Source organism: Microcebus murinus, chromosome 8 (genome assembly GCF_040939455.1).
Source record: "Microcebus murinus isolate Inina chromosome 8, M.murinus_Inina_mat1.0, whole genome shotgun sequence".
Classification (NCBI taxonomy): domain Eukaryota; kingdom Metazoa; phylum Chordata; class Mammalia; order Primates; family Cheirogaleidae; genus Microcebus; species Microcebus murinus.
Window position 1 is genome coordinate 51,469,335 of NC_134111.1, and position 26,103 is coordinate 51,495,437.

The following is a 26,103-nucleotide window of genomic DNA, read 5'->3' on the forward strand; positions in this document are numbered from 1 at the left end:
GTCCATAATGTGTGTATTTATGTAGGTGTCTCATAAGAGCCCGAACCAACGTTCAGTGGAGGAGAATATGTCTGTGAAAATTTTGTCTCTACTTAGCTATGTCATCTCAAATGTCAGAGTCCCAGTCTTTAGTTTCGAGGGGGATCCAAATCCTGTACAGTCCTAAGGAATAGATCACCTTTAGTGGCTTCCTTAGCTCTGTCAGTGACTTGACTTTTCTTTGTCATGTTGGCCACCTGTTTGGGCTCAGCCATGGCCTGTATCAAGGCCATTATTTTAGTGGCATGTTTAATATCTTTATTTTCTGTCGCTAGGAGACAACTATTTTTTTAAATGGTACTATGAGTATATATAATCATAAAAGTGTATTTGGAGTCTGTATAAATATTTAGTCTGTAGAAATGTTTTTTTCCCTCTGGATAGCTGAAGAGTTCTGGTTAAAGTAATTAGTCCAGCTTTTGAGACTGAAGTCCCAGGTGGCAGTGCCACTGCCGTGATCACCTCATGTCCAGCCCTTCATTGTCTATAAAGCTGTTCCCGCCGGTGGAAAGATCTCAGTTTTGTTCTGACATCAGTTGATCCGACAGATGCATTCCGTTAGAACACACAGAGCCTCCAGAATCGCTCAACAGTTATGCTATGAAGGTTCATTTTCTTTGGCTGGCAAAAAACTGGCAGGATTGAGAACAAACACAGCCTTTAATAACAACTCACAAGTAGCTGTTACTGACCAGAGGCGAAGAGGCCACCCTCTCACAATATTGTTCAGTGGCTTTGAGAAGTATGTCACTGGCCTGGGATGTCCCTCAGTATTTGTACTAAGACTTTAAGACTAATTCCTCATCCCATCTCTCATCCCCCACCCCTGCCTCTGCATAAGGGCTTTACCATAAGTCCAAAGTCAGGAATCCAGATGCCTTTCCTAGGCATCCCTGTTGTTTGTAAATCTGTCCAATTGTAGGTTTTGTAAATCTCACTAAGTTCCCATCAAGCAGTGCGGGAGAGTCCTTTTAAACCTCCAACACAGTCAAGCAGCACTTCAAGACCATTTTAGTCCTGGGATCTTGTCATTTAAATGTAATTGAGTACCATTTAAGTTTTTCAGCTTTTCTATGGCTTTTTCACTTCCGTCTGGCCCCTCCCCCACTGCCCCTACCTGGCTGGCAGAGTGCTGGGGGCAGCAGGTAGGGGGTGGTCGAGGCTGGGGAAAGGGGTCACCCTGCACTGCTTTGGTCCATGTGGCTTGGCACCTATCGAATCCCCACTGTCAATTTTGTCGAGGGCTCCTGGAGGATATTTGGAGGCAGGGGGCACCAGGTCTCTTCTTTGACCGTCTGAGTCCTGGACTTAAAAACATCTATTTGTTCTCTTAGGACAACTGTAATTTGGGGCAATTTTAAAAATGTCTTTTCTTTTTATAAAAAGCACACTAACTGTACATAAATTTTCCTCTTCTGGTTATGAGTGTCCTCTGGCCAGATGAGATTCTTGTGAGGAGAGACCATTTCAAACCCAAGTCACAATTTAGTGGGTGTGGGACTGAAGGGTTTGAGTCATGCCCTCCCTGACCCTCTCACCACACCAAGCAGCGACAGCGGTGGTGGCAGGTGGCAGTTGCCCCGGGCCAGCTGCAGGTCTCTGATGGGGCCCCATATAACCCCAACTGGGGTGGGCACCACAGCTGCCCCTGGGGGGCTGGTGAGTATCACGCCTCAACTCCACATTGTGCGCACCCTGGGGTAGGGGTGGTTGGGCGGCGGGCATTTCCTCACTGGCCCCTCGAGGTGGGTTGAGCCCCACTGGTCAGTCCGCTATCCCGGTCTCCCTCTGGGGCTGTGGTCCCACGCGGCACTTTGCCACCCCCCACCCCCAGCTGGAGCCCAGCAGCAGGTCCAGAACTGGTGTGGACTGTTTAAAACAAAGCATCATGACTATCCCACCCACTGCCAGTAGGTCTCTCCTGTACTATTAACTTTGTGTAAGGCTTTTCAGATTGTATTAGGTCATCAAATATGAAATGTCCTACCTCAGAATTAAACTTAAGGAAATTGGGCATTTCATACCCAATAACCCAATACATATGGGATCTCGACCCATTCGCCTGACCTTTGACAAAATAATCTCAGTTGTAAGACTGTAACATTTTAAGGTTTCATTTAACAGCCACTTCTCACACAACAGCATGTACACTGGGTTACAATTACATCATTTAGCCAAATTTTTTCCAAGGGATTTTTAGATGGAACTTTTTTAATGTTGTAATGAACTCGCAAATAACAGACACAGATGATACAGAAAATTTTCAACACAAAATGCCAGGGCCTTACCAAATGGGAACCACCAACTGAGAATCAAATTTTCTCAAATGAGAATCAACATCTCCTAATCACCCCCTGGTTCCCTGGGAACCGCAAAAGCGCTCAATCTAAACCAGGTTCCCTCGTTCCACTCAACCTCGTGACTTCCACTCACAAATGGCGCCTCCAAACAAATCCAACGGGGAGGTCTGAAACCCCTCTGAGACAGGGTGGAATTGGGGTCTCAGCATCCCAGGGAACTTACTTATAAATGGCCCAGCCTGTTGCAACTCTTCCCAAATCCATTTTCCCCCCTCAGTTCACTTCAGGTTGGTTGGAGCTGTATACATTTGGGGAGAAAGGGATAGGAGCTCCCCAGAGCCCAACAGGCCCTGGCAGCTGCTGGGAGAATCCGTTATTTTCTTACCCAAAAAGGCGATGATCCTGCCTACGGCTTGACCTGGGGTTGCTCCCTGCCCCTTCCAGCAGCCACAGGGTGCCATTCTACTGTGGAGCTGATGGGCCCACCCAGAGACACCAAATCTAGTACCAAAAGCTCAGCACTTGTCCCAGAGGCCACATCAGGAGAAGGAGGACAAGTGTTTTGAGGAGAAGGAAAGAGAAATTTATTAATTTGCTGGCAAATGAGGAAAACGACAGACTCCCGTCTTAAAGTGCCAATTCTCCTAATCATAAGCAGAAATACAGAGTTTTTAAAGGGTGGTTCTCAGCTTCAGGCTATATTCTGAACCATCCCATTTCCAGTGAAGACAATCTTGTGATGCCCACTGGCGCCTCCTGTACCTCTGTCCCCTCTGACAGTTCTGCTGAGCCATCTGCTGTAGTACAAAGAACAAAAGACACTGTCCTTCCATGCTAGGCAGGGACGTAGGTCCTAGTTCTCCAAAAGGAGTGAGGGATGTTATAAAGAGACAGAAAACATTTTTGGGGTTTTTTTCCATTTTTTCAGACCATTCCCTCTGTTATACCATGGCCAGGGAGAGCAAGAGAAAAGGAGACCAAACTCATACTTTTATCAGGAACCCACTCCTGCAATGCCTAACCTACCCCTGAGATAATGCCATTAATCCATGAGGACAGACCCTTCATGACCTAATCACCTCTTAAAGTTTCCACTCTCAGTGCTGCTGCATGGAGGGTTAAGTTCCAGCACATGAACTTTGGGGGACAGAGTTGAACCATAGCAGGCACTGTCTGTGATTGTAGGCACCACAGGGGGTCTTAGAACTGATTGCTCAAGGATAAGGGGGGGACTATTGTATTATTCAAATTACTTTCTGCCTCATTTGCTCTTTTTTTTTTCTTCCTCGGACACCAATTAAGTGTATATTATTAACAGTTTGCTTGATATTGTCTCATATGTCACTGAGGATTTGTTTTCTTTCGTAAATTTTTTTCTCTTTTTTCAGATTGAATAATTTATATTGATCTGTCTTTAAGTTCACGGACTCTTTCTTTGGCTGTCTGCAATCAATTCCTAAATTCACCCTGTAAATTGTTTATTTCAGCAATTGTACCTTTAGTTTTAGAATTTAGAATTTATTTTTTCTTACAGTTTTCATTTCTGTTGATGTTCCTCATCTGTGTACTCATTATGACTATCTCTGTTTTTTCTTTTTTTATATTTTAAATCTTAATATTAAGAAAAATACTTAATTTTTTTCTTCTTTTCCCATTAAGAAAGTTGCATTCTAATGTGACTATCTCTTAATCTCTTAAATTCTTGAATATACATATAATAGCTGCTAACCTTTGTCTGCTAATTATATCAGCTGAGTCCTCTCAGAGTATGTTTCTATGTTGTACTTTTTTCTTGATTAGATCAAATTTTCCTATTTTTATACATGTCTAGTAATTTCATATTTCTAACTGGACATTGTGGATAATACTTTGTAGAGGCTCTGGTTTCCACTATATTTTTTTGAAGAGTACTGATTTTTGTTCTGCAGTCAATTAATTAACTGGCTGATCACCTTAAACGTGTCAAGTCTTGATTTTTATGATTTTCCAGTGTGAGCCTGTTTGAAGAGCAAGGTGTTTACTTAGCCTCTTTACCTTGGCAGCACTCAAACTTCAAAGTCTCTCTCTCCTGCAGTAAGTAGGTAGCAGCTGACATATCTGCTCAGTTCTTCCAGGCTTCCAACTTCTGCTTTCCACCGCCCGCTGTGGGAGGAGTCTCTGCACACGCACAGGTGAGGCTGTGGGTGGTCAAACAAGTATTTCACAGGAGTTCATAGGCAGATGTGGGATTCCCTCCTCTAGGCCCTTTTCTTTCTCAGATTTCACCCTGGATTTCCAGCCACTCTTGCAGCTCTGAAATTCAAGCCTCTTGACACCCCAAGCCAATAACACTGCAGATTTCTGCTTGAGTTCTAATTGCCCCATGCTGCCAAGACATGAAAAAATCAGTACAAATGTAGATCTCATCCAGTGAGTGTGGTTCCCTTACTGTAAGGCTTGAAATCCCCTCTAGTTCCTGCCTGCTTTTTGGCCCCTCTCCAGTGCCAAGTGTCTTCAAATAGTTGGGTACATTTTGCCTAGAATTTATAATTATTTTCTGTGAGAGTTATTATAGTACTAGCTACTCTGAACTTATCAACATTGGAACTCTCAGTTCCCCTTTTTTTTTTTTTTTTTAACAATAACTGTATATTTTAATTGAGACTTCATATTCAAATAGCATTCTGTTTTTTCTTTCTGGTCTGACTCTGTTGCCCAGGATGGAATGCAATGGTGCTATCATAGCTCACCTCAGCTTCTAGCTCCTCCTGGGGCTCCTGGGCTCTAGCTATCCTTCCAAAGTGCTGGGATTACAGGTGTTAACCATTGCACCCGGGGCCTCACTTAGCATTCTTTTGGTGTTTTTTTGTTTGTTTTGTTTGTTTGTTTGTTTTAAGACAGAGTCTTGCTCTCTCACTTGGCTAGAACTCCTGGGCTCAAGCCATTCTCTTGCGGTGCATGCCACCATGTCTGGCTCATTTTTCTATTTTTAGTAGAGACAGGGTCTTGCTCTTGCTCAGGCTGATCTTGAACTCCTGACCTCAAGCAATCCTCCTGCCTTGGCCTCACAGAGTGTTAGGATTACAGGCATGAGCCACCACACCTGGCCTCAAGTAGCATTCTAAGAGCATTACATTAGACCATTTATACAATAATTAGAGATTTTTTGTTTATTTTTTACATATATTTTCTTTTATATAATTTTTAAATAAATGTTTTCATATGCGGGACTGAGGTTCAATTTCTTTTTTGGGGGGAGGGGGGTGCAGTCTCACTCTGTCGCCCTGGGAGAGTACAGTGGCATCATCATAGCTCACTGCAACCTCAAATTCCTAGGTTCAAGGGATGCCCCTGCCTCAGCCTCCCGAGTAGCTGGGACTACAGGCACACACTAAAATGCCTGGCTAATTTTTCTATCTTCAGTAGAGAAATGGTCTCATTCACTCTCAGGCTAGTTGGGAATTCCTCAAGCCATCCTCCCTCCTCGGCCTCCCAAAGTGCTAGGATTACAGGCATGAGCCACCATGCCCAGCCAATAATTTGAAATTTTAAGACAATTACATTTCTCCACTTCACCCTATATGCTCCAGTAAACTTTTGGAAAGACTGTTTTAATGTTTTCTCCCTCTTTCTTTTTCTCTCTCCCTCTTCCTTTTTCCCTCTCTCCCTCTCCCTCTCTCTCCCTCCTTGATAGACTTTATTTAATTCTCTTTTCGAGTGATCTCTATAAAGTGACTTTTAAATTTTTTAAGTAGAATAAAGCACAATCTAAAGTTAATTGATTCTTTAGAGAAATTTTTGCCAGTAGTTGTTAGTTTAATCTTATTAAGTCTGCAAAACTTATACACCCCATTCAAAATTTAAAAGGAAGTATTAAACTTGTCTTTTCTCAAAGTAAAATAAATGTAGTTAATTCTACTTAAAGAAAATTAGATTTGGTATATTGTCAGCCAAATAAAAAATCAAACTTAACCAGAAGTATTTCTGCCAAATATAAGACCTTTTATTGTACTCTACAGAATTTTATAGTGTCACTCTTTTGACGATTTTAATTTACTTCCTATCATTGCAAATATGCTATTTTCCAAGCAAAGAATAATCAAGGGCAACATGAAAGTCAAGATAGAGCATGACTCAAGGAATAGATTTGGTTTTTGTGCCATTCAAGTCAAGCTTCCATTTTCTTTTATATGCCACTGAAAAAATTTTTGGTTGATATTTGAGTATAACTATTTTTACAATTCCCACTTTTTTCCTCCTCATTCTCTTCTTTTTCAAAATGTTGGTTCTCTTTTAATTCTTTAAAAATCTTTCGAATTATATCAAAGAGAAAGCCTTAGTCTGATGTTAATGTTATTTAACAATGGATACTTTTTGTTTTATCAAAGAAAACACAGGTGTCAGACACAGAAAAAACAATGTCTAATTAGAACATAATAATTATGTTTTATATTGAATTTATTTATCTATCATTGATGGCTAATTACACTGCTTTTCTAATTGTAGCTATGATTTAAAATTATATACAAGTAAAAAAAGGTGAGTCAACTTAAATAAAACTAATAAGAAATAATAGTACAAAGATTATACAGTTATGGCAAAACATGAGACAACAGGGCTGGAATGACTGAATTTAGGAGAATACTGTTCAGTAACATAATTCCCCTGCCCACAAGACAGTGGTGAATGGCAATCTAGAGAAGTCAGGATAAGAAATATAGATTTGAAAATTCAAAGGCTTAAGACCATCAGTCCAATGCCATTGTTAGAATCAGGTTTTACAACTTTAATGTAAAAGGTTGTTGCGAATACAGCCATTCTAAGAGGTTCTATCTTTGGTCCCCTGAGATGTTTTTGTCCTTATAGGTTGTTAAATTTTGTAAGAATCAGTATCACATGCTCAATTCCACTTCTGATTTATGTTTTATATTTGATTTTTGCTTTCTATTCCTAACCATTGTGAAGATAGCTTTAAAATAGCTCTATAAGTTCATTTGTTTGAATGTCTCTGATGAAAACTTCTTCAATTTCAGAAATATCTATTGTTCCCTTTCCTTTTTTTGTACATTGATCTTGATCCTGAAGGGAGTTATAAAATTTTCTTTTAAGTCATCTGACTCTAGTCCTGGATCAGGTCAATATCACCTGAAAACTAACACTTCTGTTATCCAAAGAATATAAAGAAAATAAACCCCCAGGGAGACAGCATTGGCTAGAGATTAGAAGGGGCTGGCTATAAGGATGATAATCCAATTTAATCAGCTATCTTTTTTCTAAACTCTCTGCTATCAGTCCTTTCTATCCTGGCTTTTCATGGGTTGATGTGACAACCTGGTGCTAATACTTATTTATATAATGAAGGCACCGTTTTAGTTTCTTAAGCAACTAGGTTTTTGTGTCTACTATGGAGTAACTGGTTCTTTGATCTATTTTGAAGAATGAGACTGAAAAAGATATTCCCAATAATTCTGTTAAGAGCGTGGCATCATGGACTGATGTCCAACTGCACTTTTTGGTTGGTGGTATGCTAAAGTTGAATTATATCTAAAACGCAGACTTTGGAATACTTAAATAACAACTACTTTTTATGAAAAGTTAGTTGTCGTTGGTATTGTAATCCCCTGGATATAATGTGTTGATTTTTAAAATATTCTTAAGATTTTTCTCTTCATTTTTGGCTTTCAGAAAATTTACTACAATACCATAGATGTGGTTTTCTTTGCATTTATTCTGCTTGGGGTTCGCTGAGCTTCTTGAATCTATACATTTTGAAAACTTTTCAGCTCTTATTCTTTCAAGTATATTTTCTGTCCCATTCTCTCTTCTTCTAGTTAGAAATTTTTATATTGTCCTATAGGTCATTAAGCCCTTGTTCTTTTTATTCTCTTCCCTCCCCCTCTATTCTTTATTCTCTCTGTTCTTCAGATTGAATAATTTCTAATGATCTGTCTTTATATTAACTTATTCTTTTTTTTTCCTTTGGGTTTTCTGGTGAATACCAGAAAACATGCTAGACAAATTCTAAAACAGCTGTAACACTACTTATTCTTATATCATCTCCAATCTTCTGTTAAGCCCATTCATTAAATACTTTATTTTGGTTATTTTATTTTTCAGCTCTAGAATTTGCATTTGATTCTTTTTAAAAGATATCTTCTGTTGGTTTACTAATTATAAGATATTTTTCTTTATGCTCTTGAACATTAGTTTTAATAGCTGCTTTAAAAATATTTGTTTGCTAATTTTAATATCTGAGGAATCTTCAAGTCAGACTGCACTGATTGCCTATAAGTCACAATTTCTTTGTCTTCCCATGCCCAGTATTTTTGTATTTTATTTATGACATGATAACTGATACATTGTAGAGACTCTGGATTCTGTTCTATTCTCCCTAAGAGTCTTGATTGTTTGCTTTAATAGGAAGCTAACTAGGCTTGCCTCAAACTCTAAACTCAAATTTCCTTTCAGTTGGCAGCGGACAAAATCTCTAATTAGTTCTATCCACAGCTGAACTACTTGGACGTGTTTTGCACATGTAGTTTAGAGATCAGTTGGAGAACTATGCAAAGTTTATGTGTAGAATTCTTAAGTGCAGGGTCTTATGCAGAATTTGAAGCTAGCCCTCTAGGACTCTCCTTTCTGATATTTTTCCCTCTCGGTTTCCAGCTGCTGTGGCCACTTTAAATTTTCCTCTGGTGGTTCAAACCAGTAAGACTATACGTTTCTATTGGAGGTTTAGTTGACCTGTTTGATGCCAATTAAGGACTGCCCTCAAGTACAAAACCATAAAAACAGGAGATGCACAGAACTGTTCCCTTCTTTCAACTACAAACACATCCGCAGTTCCTGCCTACTTTTAGTCACTTTCAAGTGCCTTCAGGTAATTGTTTTTTAGATATTGTGCAGGAATGTTGGTCCCACAGGAGCTTCCACACCATTACTGAAGCAGAATGCCACAAGTATTTTTCGTACGATATCTGATTTGTCTTTGAAAAAAAAATTGGGCTGCTTTATGGACAGAATCTTTACTTTAGGCCTTAATTGACAACTGTTCAGTATTGTTATGCTTAGCCTCATGTTTTAATTAAACTTTTAATTTTGAAATAATTATAGATTTGTGGGTAGTTGTAAAAAAAAAAAAAATAGAGATCCCATGTCACCTGTACCCAGTTATCTCGATGGTAACATTTTGCACAACCATGGTACAATTTCACAACCAGGATATTGACATTTATATAGTCAATATACAGAACATTTTCATCACCACAAGGATCTTTTGTGTTGCCTTTTTATAGCTATATCCACTTCCTTTCTGCCTCTACCCTGTTCTTGACCCCTGGCAATCACTAGACTCTTTTCAATTCCTATAATTTTTTAATATCAAGACTGTTATACAAATGGAATCTTATAGCATATAACCTTTTGAGATTGGCTTTTTTCACTCAACAAAATTCTCATAATGTATCCAGGTTGTTTTATGTATATGTGGTTTGTTCCTTTTTATTTCTGACTAGTATGCCAAGGTATGGATATATCATAATTTGTTTAACCATTCATCCATTGAGAGACAGTTGAGTTTTTGTTTGTGTGTGTGTGTTTTTCGATTTTTGACTATTAGAAATAAAGCTGCTATGAAAATTCATGTACAGGCTTTTGTGTGAACATAAGTTTTCATTTCTCTGTAATAAATACTCAGTAATATAAATGCTGGGTCATCTGGAAGTTGTATGTTTTGTTTCTTAGGAAACTATCAAAATGTTTTCCAGAGTCTCATATTATTAATATATTCCCACCAGCAATGTATAAGTGATCCAGTTTCTCTACATCTTCATTAGCATTTGGTGATATCGCTATTTTTTATTTTAACCATTCTGATAATTGTGTAGTGATATCTCCTTGCTTTAATTTGCATTTCCCTACTAGCTAATAATACCAAGCATCTTTTCATGTACTTTTTTTTTTTTTTGGTGGTATGCTTCTTCATGAGTTCTACTTGTTCTAATTGGATTGTTTACCTTTTTAGAACTCCTTATAGATTCTAGATACTAGCCCTTTCTCTAATATGTGGTTTGCAAATACTTTCTCACAAACTTTTTTGTTTTCTTTTTTTTTTTTTTTTGGAGAAGGAAAGAGTTTATTAATTTGCCAGCAAATGAGGAGGTTGGCAGACTCCCATCTTAAAGTGCCAACATCCTCTATCGCTTGTTTTTTCATATGCTTAATAGGATCTTTTCAGAACAAAGCATTTTAATGAAGTCCAATTTATCAATTTTTCTCTTATGAATTATGTTTTGATGTCAAGTCCAAGAACACTCTACTTACCCTTAGGTCCTAAAGATGTTCTCCTATGTTTCTTTCTAAAGGATTTATAGTTTTACATTTTATAATTAAATCCATAATCCATTTGGAATTCATTTTCATATAAGTTATGAGACTTGGATTGAAGTTCATTTTTTGCCTATGGATGTACAATTCTTCAGCACTGTTTGTTGAAAAGGCTATCTTTCCTCCATTGAATTGCTTTCACACCTTTGTCAAATATCAATTAAGCATATCTGTGGTGACCTATTTCTGGGTTCACAACAGAGGTTCCATTGATTTATGTGTCTATCCTTCCACCATACCACACTCTGGTTACTCTAGCTATACAGTAAATTTTAAAATTGCGTAGACCAATTTCTTTCACTTTATTATTTTTTAAAACTTGTTTTAATTATTCTATTTCCATTTCCTTTCATACCTACAAAAACTTTGCTGGGATTTGGGTAGAAATTATGTAAACTGTATATCAATTTGAGAATTGATATCTTTAGGATATTGAATCTTTCAACCCAAGAACACAGTATTTGTTTATATTTTCTATAATTTTTCAGTAGCATTGTGTAGTTTCACAAAATAGAAGTCCTTTACACATTTTGTTAGATTTACACCTAAGTATTAATATTTATTTTTTTGTTGGTACTATTGTAAATGGTAATGTATTTTTAATTTCAGTTTTCAATATGTGCATTGTTCATATATAGAAATACAATTGATTTTTTTTTTTTTTTTTAATTTTGGAAGCAGAGTCTTGCTCTGTCATCCAGGCTAGAGTATAGTGGTGTCATCATAGATCACTGTAACCTCAAACTCCTGGGCTTAAGTGATCCTCTTGCCTTAGTCTCCCTAGTAGCTGGGACTATAGGCACACACCACCACGCCTGGCTAATTTTTCTATTTTTTGTAGAGATAGAGATGGGGTCTCACTCTTGTTCAGGCTGGTTTCAAACTCCTGACTTCAAGCGATCCTTCTGCCTTGGCCTCCCAGAGTGCCAGGATTACAGGCATGAGCCACCACACCTGGCCATATTGATTTTTTTTATTATTTATTTATTTTATTTCAACATATTATGTGGGTACAAATGTTTAGGTTACATACATTGCCTTTGCCCCACCCAACTCAGAGCTTCAAGCATGTTCATCCCCCAGATGATACGCACCACACCCATTAGGCGTGAATATATATACTCATCCACTCCTCCCCCCTCCCACCTGCCTGACACCTGATGAATGTTACTACTATATGTGCACATAAGTGTTGAGCAGTTAATACCAATTTGATGGTGAGTAAATGTGGTGCTCGTTTTTCCATTCTTGTGATACTTCACTTAGTAGAATGGGCTCGAGCTTTATCCAGGATAATAGAAGAGGTGCTAGAGCACCATTTTTTCCCCCTGTGGTTAAGTAGAACTCCATGGTATACATATACCAAATTTTATTAATCCATTCATGTATTGATGGGCACTTGGGCTGTTTCCACATCTTTGCAATTGTGAATTGTGCTGCTATAAACATTCTAGTGCAGATGTCTTTTTTACAGAATGTCCTTTTTTCCTTTGGGTTGATGCCCAGTAATGGGATTGCTGGATCAAAGGTTAGTTCTACTTGTAGCTCTTGGAGGTATCTCCATATTACTTTCCACGGAGATTGTACTAGTTGGCAGTCCCACCAGCAGTGTATGAGTGTTCCTATCTCTCCACATCCACATCAACATTTATTGTTTGGGGCCTTTTTGATAAATGCCATTCTCGCTGAAGTTATGTGATATCTCATTGTGGTTTTGATTTGCATTTCCCTGATGATTAGAGATGCGGAACATTGTTTCATGTTTATTGGCCATTAGTCTATCTTTTTTTGAAAAGTTTCTCGGTTCTTGGGTTGTTTGATCTTTTCTTGCTGATTTTCCTGAGTTCTTCTATACAGATTCTAGTTATGAGCCCTTTATTGAATGTGTAGCATGTAAATATTTTCTCCCATTCCATAGGTTGTCTGTTTGCTCTTCTGAAAGTTTCCTTGGCTGTGCAGAAGCTTTTTAATTTGATCAGGTCCCATTTATTTATTTTTGTTGCTGCTGTGATTGCCTTTGGGGTCTTCTTCATAAATTCTTTGCCTAGGCCAATATCTGTAAGAGTTTTTTTTAATATTAACCTTATTTCTTGGAATCTTGCTTAACACATTTATTCTAGAAGAGTTTTGGGGTTTTTTGTAGATTCTTTGAGATTTTCTATAGAGAAACTATAAACAAATTTTGATATGTTGTATTTTCATTTAGTACTGTGTATTTTCTGATTTCCCTTGAGACTTCCTATTTATCATGTATTATTTAGAAGTGGCTGCTTTGTTTCTAAATGTTTGAAGTTTCCCTCAGTTTTCTGTTATTCATGTTTACTTTGATTTCATCATGGTCAAAGAACATACTCTGTATGATTTACATGCTTTTAAATTTCTTAAGGTTTTGGTTTTTTTTTTTTTTTTTTTTTTTTTTTGAGACAGAGTCTCACTTTGTTGCCATAGTGTCAGCCTAGGTCACAGCAACCTCAATCACCTGGGCTCAAGCGATCCTACTGCCTCAGCCTCCCGAGTAGCTGGGACTACAGGCATGCACCACCATGCCTGGCTAATTTTTTGTATATATATTTTTAGTTGGTCAATTAATTTCTTTCTATTTTTAGTAGAGACGGCGTCTCACTCTGGCTGATTTTGAATTCCTGACCTCAAGCCATCTGCCCGCCTCCGCCTCCCAGAGTGCTAGGATTACAGGCGTGAGCCACCACACCTGGCCTGTTGTTTTAACCTATAGTATGATATACCTGATTATGTTTTCTGGGCACTTGAAAAGAATGTGTACCATGCTGTTATTGGGTGGAGTGTTCTATAAAAGTTAATTGGATCTTATTGGTTGATTATGTTGAGTTCTTCTCTATCCTTACTAACTTTTTGTCTAGCTGTTCTATCACTTGTTGAGAGAAGACTGTTGAAGTCTCCAACTATAATTATAGATTCATTTCTCCTTCCAGGTTTGTCAGTTTTTGTTTCTTGTATTTTGTAGCTCTACTGCTAGGCATATACACATTTAAGATTACTATGTTTTAAAAAAAAAAAAAAGATTACTATGTTTTCTTGGTAGATTAACTGATTTATCATTATATAATGTCCCTCTCTGTCTTTGTTAATTTTCTTTTCTCTGAATTCTGCTTTATCTGATATTGACATAGCCACACTTACTTCCCTTTTATTGATGTTTGCATTATATATCTTTTTCCATCCAATATCTACATATATGAAGTAAATTTCTTTTAGATAGCATGTAGTTGGGATATATATATATATATATATGTAAAAAGAGTCTCACTCTGTTGCCCAGTCTAGAGTGCAGTGACATCATCATAGCTCACCACGACATCATCATAGCTCACCACAACCTCAAACTCCTGGGCTCAAGCAATTCTGCCTCAGCCTCCTGAGTAGCTGGGACTATAGGCATATGCCACCATGCCCGACTAATTTTTCTATCTTTTGTAGAGACAGGGTCTTGCTCTTGCACAGGCTGGTCTCAAAGTCCTGGCCTCAAGCGATCCTCCCAACTCATCCTCCCAGAGTGCTACAATTACAAACATGAGCCACATGCCTGGCAAGGTCATACTTTTTTAATTCACCCAGCCAGTTTCTATCCTTTAGTTGGCATATTTACTAGAACATTTATATTTAATGTAAATATTGATATGTTAAGGCTTAAGTCTGCCAGTTTATTTTTTGCTTTCTGTTTTTCCCTTTTTTTTGTTTCTTTTATTTATTTATTTTCCCCTTCTTGGGGATTATTTGAATATTTTTTAGAATTCCATTTTGATTTACCTAAAGTGTTTTTTAGTATATCTCTTTATATAGCTTTTTTTTTTTTGAGATGGTTTCGGCTAGAGTACAGTGGCAACATCATAACTCTCTGCAATCTTAAACTTCTGGGCTCAAGTGATCCTCTTGCCTCAGTCTCCTGAGTAGCTGGGCCTATAGGCATGCCCCATCACGCTCAGCTAATTTTTTTTTCTTTTTGTAGAGATGGGCTTGCTACATTGTTCAGCTTTGTCTTGAACTCCTGACCTCAAGCCATCCTCCCACCTCAGCCTCCCAAAGCACTAGGATTATAGGCATGGGCCACCACGCCAAGCCACTTTGTATAGCTTTAAGTGTTTGCTTTAGTTATTACATTATATATACATACCTTATCACATTCTACTGTTGTCTTCATTTCACCAGTTCAAGTAAAGTATAAAACCCTAATGTACTTACATTCCTTTGCCCTCCCCTGTTTATAACTGCCTTAAATATATCCTCTACATATAATTTAGAATCACATCAAACAGTGTTATAATTTTTGCTTCATTCATCAAACATAATTTACAAAGCTCAAGAGAAGGAAAACCTATTTTATTTATCCATATTTTTTCTTAATGTGTTCTTTCTTCATTCCTGATGTGCCAAGGTTCCTTCTTTTGTCATTTCTGTTCTGTTTAGAGAACTTCTTTTAGCCATTCTTTTAGAATAGGTCTGCTGGCCACAATTTTTTCTAGTTTTTTTTAATCCAAGAATGTTTGATTTCCCCTTTATTTCTAAAGGATATTTTTTTGCTTATAGTATTCTGAGTTAACAGTTCTCTTTCTCAGCACTGTAAAAATATTGTGCCACTTCCTTCTGGCCTTCATGGTTTCCAGTGAAAAATATGGTCATTTTAATTTTCCCCCCATTAGCAAGGTATCCTTTTACTCTGGTTGCTCTTAGGATTTTCCTTGTCTTCAGTTTTCAGAAGTTTAATTATGATATGTCTGATACGTCTTGGTATGGTTTGTTTTGTTTTTCCTAAGATTTAAGTCTCTCTTAGAAGCTCTGGAAGAGAGCACAGCCTTGCCACCATCTTGACTGCAGATTTCTGGTCTTCAGAACCATGAGGAAATAAATTTCTATTATTTTAAGCCTCTAAGTTTATGGCAATTTGTTTTGGCAGCCCCAGGAAACTGATACAACCCTCTACCCAGACTTCCAGGCTCTAACCTGTAAAAATGGAGTCCAGATAGAACCAGCTCGACCAGGCTCTAATGATAGAGATGGGAATACCACCACAACACTGGTGACGAGCTACACTGGATCTTTTAAACCCTCATTCTGAAAGACAATAACCAGAATAACTAGGCCTTGCCAATTTCCAACTAGTATTCACGGCATATGGAATCAGTTTTTGTACTTTCTAATTTTCCAAGATCTGGATAATTCTCCTTAACATTGTCCTAAGCAACCAAGCTAGCCATTCTGTCTTTTCTGCTTCCTCATAACATTGGCTCACGGTAAGCTTTGGCCTGCCATGGACTCAGGGAGTGGTTTCACCTCAGTCTCGCCATTGGCCAGCATTTTCTCCTGGTATTAATAAGACATTAACTGAGCCACGAAAAAGAAAACGATTGGCTTTGTTTGCCTTGTGTGTGTGTATGTGAGGGCATTAAGGTATTGTGGATCAGCGGTCGCGGGTTCAGGCAGCCAATCCTCGGTGGCTGGGAGCAGGGGAATATTATCACATGGTATCAAATGTGGTGCTCAAGCTGCTGGGGCTGGGCATTCCAACACTGTGTGGCTCATAATGGTAAAGACATAGATTCTGCCTGAGTTCAAAAGTAGCTCTGCCACTTACCACATGTTTTATGACCTTGAGCAAGTTAATCTCTCTGTGACTCAGTCTCCTTATCTATAAAATGGAGATTATAACCCAAGCCTCCCTCATAAATTGGCATTAGGATTAAATAAGTACATGTCTGACATACATGAAGTGCTTAATACATTTTAGATATCATTGAGCCTGAAAAAACACATCTCTTCCCATTCTACAGTTTCAAAGATGCCCTAGGCCAACATAATTCAAATGCCACTTTTATAATCATGAGCTCACATTCCTATCCCCCAAACAAAAAAAAATCTCCTAAGCATATCGAGCTACTGTATTTAGAGATGATATCATGGGATAATATTAAAAGGTGCTCTTCAAGCTTAGAGTACACAACCTCCAGGCAATATCCTTTCCATCTCTAGTTCTACTGTAATTCCTTCTTGCCATTCTACAACCTACAGACTAAATGGTACTTTTAACTAACATCAGTGTTGCTGGTATATTATTTAAGTATTTATTATTTAAATACTTATTAAAGTATATTAATTAAAGTTATAAAGCTTATTAAATATATAAGTTTCTGTTAAACGAATGAGGAAATTTAAAAAATAAATTTCTAAGGATTAAAGTATTGTAGGGAATGAGCTCAGCTTACTGTGGGTCTTGCCCCATGGAAACCAGATCCCCTGTTCTCCTGCCCTCAGTTCCTATCTGTTAGCATAGCCCTGGGCACACAGTGGATGGTTATAGACTGGAGGTCCACTAACATGGGGTCTTTCTTATACTTTATTCCTCTAGTAATCATATCATTCCAACTAGAAACCAATGTTGGACTTTCACTCTTAACTTCTATTGGATTATTGGAATCATAATCATGGTTTTCAGTTTTTCACATAATGTAAAAAATACATCTCCAAACTCCTATAGCATTATGAATGTAGTTCATTGGCTTGTTTTTCGAGGATACCAGTACGATTCTCTTTGTTTTATGACATCACTCTAAATCTCTTTTTTTCCCTGCCATTTCACACTCCTCTGCCACTGGTTATATTCTTGTTCTCTCTGACCTCCTTAATATCTCTTATATCTAGTTACATGCTCATCCCGCCCTCCAATCCCATCTAAAGAATATCAATTTAAGCCCTCATCATTTCTCTGGATGGAATAACTTCCTGTTTTCTCAGCATACAGCCTTGCCCCATTCCAGCATATTCTTCACCCAGTTGCCAGAGCTATTTTTCTAAAACGTAAATTCTATTATACTGTTCCTTTGCTCATAACCCTATTGCCTTCAGGATGAAATCCAAACTCTTTAAGCCTTTCAAATTTCTAGCCCAACAGGTGCCTGCAATCTCCTTGGTTGCCACTAAATTGTCCCTATGACTTCTGTCAGTGCTTTTTTTTTTTTTTTTTTTTTGAGACAGAGTCTCACTCTGTTGCCCGAGCTAGCTACGGTGCTGTGGCATCAGCCAAGCTCACAGCAACTTCAAATTCCTGGGCTCAAGCAATTGTTCTGCCTCAGCTTCCTGAGTAGCTGGGATTACAGGCTTGCACCACCATGCCGGCTAATTTTTTCTATATATTTTTAGTTGGCCAATTAATTTCTATTTTTAGTAGAGACGGGGTCTCGCTCTTGCTCAGGCTGGTGTCCAACTCCTGACCTTGAGCAATCCACCGGCCTTGGCCTCCCAGAGTTCTAGGATTACAGGTGTGAGCCACTGCACCCGGCCTGTCAGTGCTTCTTTTCTGCTCCTCTGCCTGGCGGTCTTCACCAGCAAAGCACCTTGCTATTACTACTCACATCACCCCATCATGCCCTCAGTCACATGTGAAGGTCTGTTTGGTGACTCTTATAGTTGCAGATGCTGCTCTTGCTGAAACAGGAAAAGGCTTCCCCATTTTTATAGATCTTTTATTTAAGCCTAAAGGGAGTAGCCCATGGCTACTTGGGGTGTTCCCAGAGAGGGAGATGATAAAATTAAAAACAAAATACTCTTAAGTAAAAGCAAACAAAAACTTTATCAAGTGCAAATTAAAAAAAAAAAAAGGTTATGGAAGGGAGAAGACATCAGAGGGGAATTGTGTTTGGTAAAAAATAGACAGCTGCTTACTTCAGTAGCACATATACTAAAATTGGAACAATACAGAGAAGAGTAGCATGGCAAGGATGACACACAAATTTGTGAAATGTTCCATATTAAAAAAAAAAGTAGGCAGAGTTAAGTTTTGGTTGTATTAATTATTCAGCTTCCATAGTGTTGGAACTGACTAATTCAGTAATCAAAGCTTGACTTTTCAATGCTTATTACCAGCAGTTACATTCCACAATGGACATGAAAAAACAGATATTTCCTCTTGCTAAAAAAGGCCAGATTTGTATTCATTTTTCCATATTCCTTTCTCTAATCAAGTGTTAAATGTCAGCAAACTGACCTACTTTAAACAATGCTGACATAGAATCAAAAGCAAACATACCAATACAGTTTGGCTAGCAGGCATTTGGGAAGGAAACAGAGGCAGGGTAATGGGCTGGGCCCTCCCACAGAGCGGCTTTTGGCAATGGAAGCATAACTTTAGGCCTTTTAGGTTTTCTGCCTTTATGCATCCTGAAAGCAGGCACGGGGAGGTAAATCGATAATTAGGGGTTCTTTAAAATAGAGATTTGTGGCCTGGCAGACCGCAACCTGTCTGTATCCACAAACACAGTGAAAATGCTCCAGTCCTTTATCTCCAGGTGTGTCTGGTCTATTCAAAGTGTCTGGTGTACAGAGCTGCTTGGGTTCATGTTACACTGCCTGAAAGATGGGTGTGAGAGACTCAGAGCAGCACATCTATAGGGACATTAGCAGTGTTTTGAAATCTCATCTAAAATGATACGTCTAATTAGTGGCTGCATTCTTTGTCCTAAAATCAATCATCCTGAGTTAAAGTTTGACTTTACCTCATTATGCAAGGACTGAGTGCTCAGACCCTCAGGGTTATGTTGTAAACTTAATACTAGGAAACCGGAATTCTTCTTGCAAGGTGAATAAAAGCTACAGGGCAACATACAACAATTCTTAAAGCTAATAATAGCCCAAGAAATTCAAAGCTATTTAACAAGCGACTGATATTTTAGAATGCTTTGTAGATTTAAAATTCCACCTACAATCATTTTAGTTGGAAATAAGTATTAATTGAGTACCTGTTTTATTCATAGCCCTCATACTAGATACTGTTTGTATACATCAGGTATGTGCTTAAGAAATGTCTTTCCCTTTTTCCTGTTGCTGTTGCCTGGACCCGCATCATTCCCTGCACACTGATTTTCCATCCTTATTCATTTTGTGTCTTTCATTTAAAATGAAAATATTTTACCAGTGTGTGATTAATACAGTGACTTAAATCCTTTATGAGGCACCTAAAATTGCAAGACAAATTTGCATTCTCATTTGTAGGACCCTGTAAAGGAACTGCATACTTAACACTACAGATATGTATATATAGAGATTGGCAGGACAAACTTCAAAACTTAAACATTTTAAATTATGAAATGTTTCAGATACAAAAAAAAAAGCACAGAAAGAAAGTAAAAATATAACATAAAAGACACCCAGGTACCCACCATTGACATTTGCCACATGTAACAATTTGCCATATTTGCTTCATAAGGTTTCTATTTTTATTTTTTTAATTTTTTTGAGATAAGGTTTTGCTCTGTCACTGGGGCCAGACTGCAATGGTGTCATTATAGCTCACAGCAACCTCAAACTCCTAGCTTCAAGGGATCCTCCTGCCTCAGCATCCCGAGTAACTGGGACTATAGGTACGTGCCACCACAGCTGGCTAATTTTTGTAGGGATGGGATCTTGTTGAGTTGCTCAGCCTGGTCACATGAACTCCAGTTTCTGTTTTTAAAGAAAGCATTAATGATAGCATAAAAGGCTCCACCCTCCCTTTCTTCCCCCATCTTTTCCTCCTCAGAGTTAACCTCTATACGATCCTGCTTGCCCATATTTTTGTCCTTTCGTGACTTAGGTATGTGTTGTGTTTTTAAAATTTGCATAAAGGGTATACGTTACAGATTCATTGCAATTTTCTTTTTCATTCGACATTATTAAGATTTCTCTACCTTAATGCAAGTAAGCTTTCCCATTCATTTCAACTACTGTTCAAATTCCTCTGTATGAATATACCACTGTTCACGCATCCATTTCCTTTCTTAGGGAAGGGATGTAGGTTGTTTGTAATATTTTACTATGCCACACAATACTAGTATGAATGAACTATTCATCCCTCAGGCCCAATTAGCTCTAACTTCAAAATAATATATTTTAAATGTGACCACTTCTCCCCACGCCACAACTACCCCAGTCCAAGCCACCATTTTCTCCTCCAGGAGCTCCTACATGTCCCAGCCTTCACTCTTGGCTCCCTGTCAGTTTATAGCCCACACAGCCCACGGGGTCAGATTGGGTCTTTCCTTTCCTCAAAATCCTTCAATGACTTCGCACCATACCTGGACTAAATCCAGGGGGGCCCTGAGTGATCTGGCCTCTCTCCCTCTTCGCCTCGCTCTCTGTAGTCCGGAGTGCCGGGCTCCTTGCTGTGCGCTGCCTTACAGCCTTTGAGCCAGCGGTTCGCTCTGCTCTGTCTGAAACCAGCACTTTCCTCTTCTTCCTGTGGCTTCCTCCCTGACTTTGTTCAGGTTCCTGATCAGGTATCACTTCCTCAGAGAAGACTCTCTGGTTTCTCTTATCTAAATGAGTACCTCTTTCATTTCCTAGCCCCTTATCCTGCTTTTAGTTTTCACCTTGCTTTTATTTCTCTTCTCAGAAGTCATCACACCTGACACTATGTTATTTGAACATAAACTCCCTGGACTTTGTGTCCCCAGTACTCAGAATAGTGCCTGGCATAATAGCCATTCAGCAATCTTTGACTGAACGAATAAATGAGAGAACATCAGTACAAGACTTATTAGGCACATTCTCTAGGACAGTACCCTGAAAACTTTGTTGATGATGAAACACAGCATGAAATACATTTTATCCAGCACATACACAAACACGCAAAAGTGAAACAAGAGTTTCAGGAGACAATACTCATACTTACTACCCTCATATTCTATTTCATTTAAAGATAGAAACACAGAAAGAAAACTACTGCACGATTCCATGTATATGAAGTATCTAACTACAGAATCAAAGAGTTGAATGGTGGTTGCTGAGGGCTGGAGGGAAGGGGAAATGGGCAGTTACTAATCAATGAGCATAAATTTTCAGTTAAGCAAGTTGAATAAATTCTAGGGATCTGCTATTCAACATTGTACCCATAGTCAACAATACTGTATTATATACTGAAAAAATTGTTAAGACGGTAGATCTCATGTTAAGCGTTTTTACCAACCACAATAAAATAAAATTTAAAAAGTTCGGGCCAGGCGTGGTAGCTCACACCTGTAATCCTAGCACTCTGGGAGGCCGAGGAGGGTGGATTGCTGAAGTCAGGAGTTCAAAACCAGCCTGAGCGAGACCCTATCTCTACTAAAAATAGAAAGAAATTAATTGACCAACTAAAAATATATATACAAAAAATTAGCCGGGCATGGTGGTGCATGCCTGTAGTCCCAGCTACTCGGGAGGCTGAGGCAGGAACATCACTTGAGCCCAGGAGTTTGAGGTTGCTGTGAGCTAGGCTGAGGCCACAGCACTCACTCTAGCCATGGCAACAAAGTGAGACTCTGTCTCAAAAAAAAAAAAAAGTTTTTAAAAAGGTACACACACGTAAAGATAGAAGAAAATATGCTAGTTGCAGTTCACTAAATTGATTTCACAATCCAGCAACAGGATCAACCCACAGTGTGAAAAACTGTTCTAGGGTATATATCTTGAAGTAGTTCTATTGGGGTTTACTAAATATAGGCAGATGTTGGAGATGTTGCTCGTTCTGTTCCAGACTACAGCAATAAAGTGAATATCTCAATAAAATGAGTCACACAAGTTTTTTGGTTTGTCAGCGCATATACAAGACTATGCTGTAGTCTATTAAGTGTGCAATAGCATTTTGTCTTAAAAATGTACAAAATTTAATTAAAAAATACTTTATCGCTAAAAAATGGTAATGATCATGTGAGCCTTCATTTAGTCATAACTTTTTTGCTTGTGAACGGTCTTACCTCAATGTTGGTGGCTGATCAGAGTGGCTGTTGCTGGAAGTTGGGGTGGCTGTAGCAATTTCTTAAAATAAGACAACAGTGAAGTTTGCTGTGTCAGTTGACTTTTCCTTTCACAAGAGATTCTCTGTAAGGTGAGATGTTGGTTGATAACGTTTTGCCCACAGTGGAATGTCTCTCAAAATTGGAGTCAATCCTCTCAAGCCTTGGCACCGCTTTACCAACTAAGTTTTTGTAATATTCGAAATCCATTGTTGTCATTCCAACAATGTTCACAGTATCTCTGCCAGGAATAGATTCCATCTCAAGAAATTGCTTTCTTTTCTCCTTCAGAAGAAGCAACTCCTAGTCCATTCAAGTTTTATCATGAGATTACAGCAATGCAGTCATCTTCAGGCTCCATGTCTAATTCTAGTTCTCTTGCTATTTCCACTCCATCTGCAATTACTACCTCTGCTGAAGTCTTGAACCTGTCAAAGTCATCCATGAGGGCTGAAATCAACTCCTTCCAAACTCTTGTTAATGTTGATAGATCGACCTCCTCCCATGAATCACGAATGTTCCTGATGGCATCTAGAATGGTGATTCCTTTCCGGAAGGTTTTCAATTTACTTTGCCCAGATCTATCAGAGGAATCACTGTCTATGGTAGCTATAGCCTTACAAAATATGTTTTAATTGTATAAGACTTGAAAGTCAAAATTACTCCTTCATCCATGAGCTGTAGAGTGGATGTTGTACCATAAAAACAGCACTAATCTCCTATTACATCTCCATCAGAGCTTTGGGGTGACTAAGTGTATTGTCAAAGAGCAGTAATATTTTGAAAGGAATCTCTTTTCTGAGCAGTAGGTCTCAAAAGTGAGTTTAAAATATTCAGTAAACCATGTTAAAAACAGATGTGCTATCATCCAGGCTTTGTCACTCCATTTAGAGAGTACAGGCAGAATAGATTTAGCATAATTCTTAAGGGCCCTAGAATTTTTGAAATAGTAAATGAGCATCAGCTTCAACTTAAAGTCACCTAACAAGAGAGTCAGTCTGTCCTTTGACATTTTGAAACCAGGCATTAACTTCTCTCTAGCTATGAGAGTCCTAGATGTCATCTTCTTCCAATAAAAGGCTGTTTCATCTACCTTGAAAATCTGTTTAGTGGACCCGCCTTGATCAACAATCTTTGCTAGATCTTCTGGATAACTTGTTACAGTTCTACATTAGGATTTGCTGCTTCACCTTGCACTCTTATGTTATGGCATCATTCCTTAAACCTTATGAGCTAACCTCTGCCAGTTTCAGATATTTCTTCTGCAGCTTCCTCACCTCTCTCAGCCTTCATAAAATTGAAGAGAGTTAGGACCTCTCTCTGGATTAGGCTTTGGCTTAAGGGAATGTTGTGTTGGTTTGATCATTTATTGTGACCACTAAAACTTCCCCCATATCACCAATAAGGCTGTTTCACTTTCTTAGCATTCATGTGTTCACTGGAAGAGCACTTTAATTTTCTTCAAGAACTTTTGCTTTGGTGGGGCGTGGTGACTTACGCCTGTAATCCTAGTACTCTGGGAGGCTGAGGGGGAAGGAGGATCACTCGAGGTCAGCAGTGAGACCAGCCTGAGTAAAAATTGAGACCCCATCTCTACTAAAAATAGAAAAAATTAGCCGGGTGTGGTGGCACACACCTGTAGTCCCAGCTACTGGAGAGGCTGAGGCAGGAGGATTGCTTGAGCTCAGGAGTTTAAGGTTGCTGTGCTCTAGGCTGACACCATGGTACTCTAGCTTGGGCAACAGAGTGAGACTCTGTCTCAAAAAAACCCTTTTGCTTTGCATTCATAACTTGGCTAACAATTTGGCACAGGAAGCCTAGCTTTGGTCATGCTTTCCTCACTAAGGTAATCATTTCTAGCTTTTGATTTAAAGTGAGAAACATAGGACTCTTCATTTCGCTTGACCACTCAGCAGTCACGGTACAGTTAATTGGCCTAATTTCAATATTGTGTCTCATAGAATAGGGAGGCTGCAAAAGAGGGAGAGAGAAAGAAAGACAGGTAACAGCTAGTTGCTGGAGAAGTCAGAACATAGACAGCATTTAACCATTAAGTTTACCAATTTATATGGGTGTGGTTCATAGCACCCCAAAAGAATTACAACAGTAACATCAAAGATCACTTATGATCATAACACATACAATAATAATGAAAAAGTTTGAAGTAGTATGAGAATTACCAAAATGTGATACAGAGTCAGGAAGTGAGCATATGCTATTGAAAAAATGGTACTGATAGATTTGCTCAAATTACAGTTGCCAAAAACTTTCACTTTGTAAATAAAACACAATAAAGCAAAGCATAGTGAAGTATGCCAGTATTCCAGAAATGCTCTCTAAAGTTAAACATTTACAATGGTAATATCTAATGAAACAAGCTATCTCCTTGTTTTAATTTTCTGATTACTCAAAAGACTGATAGACCAGAGATCTTATCCTTAAAAAAAACTTGTAAACCAAATTATTTTGTAGTGCTCCAGGAGGCCTAAGAATTTCCTTATCAGGACCTTTCACAAGCAAAAGTGGCTTAATCTTCCCCTACTTTTTGAGTTTGGCAATTCTAAATTCTCATATATTTAGTTTTAATGGCACAAAATTATATTCCCAAGGACACTAATGACAATTTTAATTCATCATTCATTTAGTTGTTTATTCATTCAACAAATATTTATAGAGGGACGTGCTACTCCCAGTAATTTCGCCAAAGAACCTCTCCTCCTGGTGCCTACTTTCCAGAACCTGAGTTCTTTGTCCCTTGAACAGTGGCAGTGACCACTGGACAGGCATGCTTAAGAAGGGCTGGAGTATTTCTTCCAATCCATTGTCCTTACTGGCTCGTTTTCTGTATTCAGTATCTCCAGAGAGGTACTCAGTGCGTCCACCCACGTTCCCTTACTGCAAAGGAATTATTCCAGAGAGAAAGTTTTGAAGAACATTTCAAGAACTTATTTTAAATGTAAGATTATAATTAAGGTCTTTTAAAGCAACCCAGTTCCTTTTTTCTTTGAAAAGCAAATTTTTTGCTCTTCACACACCACGCCTCACACTTTAGTTATTTCATCGTAATGCCAAGTTTAACAGGGTAATGAAAAATATCTTTCGTTCATTCTGACTCAGGTTAATTGTAAGGGAAAAAAGATCGCCAGGCCACAATGGTTCAGTCTTCAGCCCCACAGATAATCTCTAAAGATTTACTGTACCATAGGTAAGTCTCCACCAAACCGCGGCGGCTTTTTTTTTTTTTTACCTTAAAAACCACAAGTCTTATGTAAAACAAGTTGTCTTCCCGTGCTTTCTGGAAAGAACGATCGGGATTTACCTCCTTTTGTCGCTTCAGATAATGGTGTGGTTACCAGATAAGAGGTGCTACACCGAGGGACTGGGAATCGGATAGTGAAGAGTGGAGTTACTGACAGATGCTATGATTTTTTTTTTAATAAGCTAAACCTCACAAGCAGTGAGCAGCACTTGTTTCAACAGTGCTAAGTGCCAGGGCGCGTGAGGTCGCCACTCCCGCGCTACTCTCCATTGCCCCGGGCTCCTTTCCCTCAGCCAGCGGGGAATTCATGCAAAGCAGCCAGCTAACTCGGGGGCAATACGAACCACTTTCGCGCCACTCGGCC

At 38.6% G+C, this 26,103-nt stretch overlaps 1 non-coding gene and 1 pseudogene across 1 annotated transcript; one reads left to right on the forward strand and one right to left on the reverse strand.

The window, feature by feature from the left end:
• Positions 1–8,297: 8,297 nt before the first annotated feature.
• LOC142872407 (U7 small nuclear RNA) lies at positions 8,298–8,359 on the reverse strand. Its single transcript, XR_012920669.1, has one exon. It is a non-coding gene; the product is annotated as a U7 small nuclear RNA (small nuclear RNA).
• Positions 8,360–18,387: 10,028 nt separating this feature from the next.
• Positions 18,388–18,486, forward strand: LOC142872842 (uncharacterized; annotated as a pseudogene).
• The last annotated feature ends 7,617 nt before the right edge of the window (positions 18,487–26,103 follow it).